Below are 2,290 nucleotides of genomic sequence, written 5' to 3'. Positions count from 1 at the left end.
TAAAAATACATTAATCAGGAATTGTTTAAACACACCAATTAAAAGACAGCAAGTATTGAACTGGTTGAAAAGCAAATTAAACCTTGTACTGTTTACAAGAATGTTTATGGTGCAAACCTTAACCAATAGAATTCTGAAGTCACTATACTAATGTGGGACCAAGTAGAACTCAGAAGATAAAATTATGAAGAATGATGTTGCTTGGGAGGAAAAGGCTAATTACTAGGAATATATAGTAATCCAAACAGTAAATGCATGGAATGTGAGAGTTTCTAAGGAGGTGGAATAAAGCCTCAAAAAGAGTTCAGGTGGTGGTGGCTCACGCCTTTAATCTCAGCACTTGGGAGGTAGAGGCAGGAGGATCTCTGTGAATTCCAGCCTGGTCTACAGAGAGAGTTCCAGGACAGCCAGGACTACACAGAGGAACCTTGTCTCAACAAACAACAAACAAACAAAAAAGCAGAAGAAAATGTGCAAACCCACAAATGTAAATTCAGGACTCCATTTTTGAGCTGTGCTTGGTGGTTTTCATGGCTGTGATACCAGCATTCATGAGTCAGAGGCAAGATGATTGGATGTTCGACCCGGGCTACCCTCATTCCCAACTGTACAGCCCTAGGCTTATGTGCAGCTAAGCCTTCGGGTTCCAGCTAAGACTAGAAAATGGACACTTTTGGGTTTAAACCTCGATTGCCAGATGCCGTCAGGTGTCTGCTGAGACATTAATCCAGTTGGGTTTGCCATAAACCTTGGGTGGACAGCTATGCCCAGGCTGGCAGGGCATGATTTAAATGACACAGGGCCGTTTGCCATCTTGACTATGGGATAAAGAAGGGGGAGTCATAGCTTCACTGACTTAAGGGCAGCCACATGGCTGGCAGCCGTCTCTGTAATGGGTCGGAAAAAACAAAGGCAGAAACAATGGACCTTGCTTGGTGGCGCTGACAGCCAAATCTTGTCACGTAATAGTAACCCACTTGGTAATAATTGTGAAGGCATCACATTGTTTTCAGTTATTAGAACTTAGTCTTTGTCTTCCAAAAATTATGGTTATGCTCTGTCTTTACTCTTTAAAAGGTATTTATTTTATTTTAACACACAGGGACAATTCAGAGCAGGGTTAGGGTTAGGGTTAGGGTTAGGGTTGGTTAGGGTTGGGGTTAGGGTTAGGGTTAGGGTTAGGGTTAGGGTTGGTTAGGGTTAGGGTTAGGGTTAGGGTTAGGGTTAGGGTTAGGGTTAGGGATTCAACCCATGCCAAATTAGAGTGTTTGCAGATTTATTGGGGGCAATTCTCTAGTGGGCTCTTTGATCCCAAGGATAGAGTTGACTAGTCCCAAAGAGGTCAGAAAAGTCAATATAGGGAGTAAGGATAACGGAGGTTGGGAGACAGAAAGAGCAAAAAGGCAAACAGGGAGAGAAAAATGATGTAATGGGGGGTGATGAAAGGGAAAGTGGAGGGAAGAGAGGGAAGGATGGAAAGGGGAGGGGGAGGGAGAGGCAGAGAAACAGAAAGACAAAGAGTACAAAATTTATGGATTATATAGGAAGAGCTTCTGGGGAAGGGAAAACTTGGCCCCTGCGCTGTAAAGTTCAAGGTACAAGGTGGGGTATGCCAGATACGCCCTGTAACAGGTGGGAACTGAGGAGTGCTGGGAGAACCTAGAGGACCAGACAGCTTTGGTGTGTTAAATATATGAAGGTCAGCTGATTGTCAGGTCTGAATCCCAACAGCCACAAAACAAAACTCTTGTTTCCTCAAATCTCTCTTTAATTGTTAATATCTTGGTCACCCTTCCACTTGTGGGACAGATTAATGACCCCACTGCAAGTTGAGTATGGGGGTTATGCAAGCTGTATACCTTGAACCAGGAGAAGGAAGGGAAAGAGCCTACTGAGTGTTGTGAGCTGAGTTCAGGTTGAAGTGAGGACCTGGTGAGCACAGGGTCACCGCCCACAAAAGGGAGGAGGAAGCGGCTGAGCGGTGGTAGGTGGCCTGGTGGGTACTTCCTAGGGCTGGGCGGGGAGACAGATGAGAACGCTATTGGAGGACAGGCACAAGTGCTACTGAAATGCAAATCCCGGTAGATCTGGAAATGGTCTGGCCCTGGGCTTGACGCTTAGGCCGAGAGCTGTGTATCCTCACTGTATCTTCAGCTCACTCTAACCATTACGGAGGTGCTCAAGTCACTCAAGACTACTGGCCAATCAGAGTCTTAACTGGACGTGCCAATCAGAAGAGAAGGCGGGCATTTCCGGGTGCCTTGTTGCAGGATTCGCTTAGTCGCCAAGC

The sequence above is a fragment of the Rattus norvegicus genome, chromosome 1 (assembly GCF_021556685.1).
Source record: "Rattus norvegicus strain SHRSP/BbbUtx chromosome 1, alternate assembly SHRSP_T2T, whole genome shotgun sequence".
NCBI classification, from domain to species: domain Eukaryota; kingdom Metazoa; phylum Chordata; class Mammalia; order Rodentia; family Muridae; genus Rattus; species Rattus norvegicus.
This window is presented reverse-complemented; position numbering follows the sequence as displayed.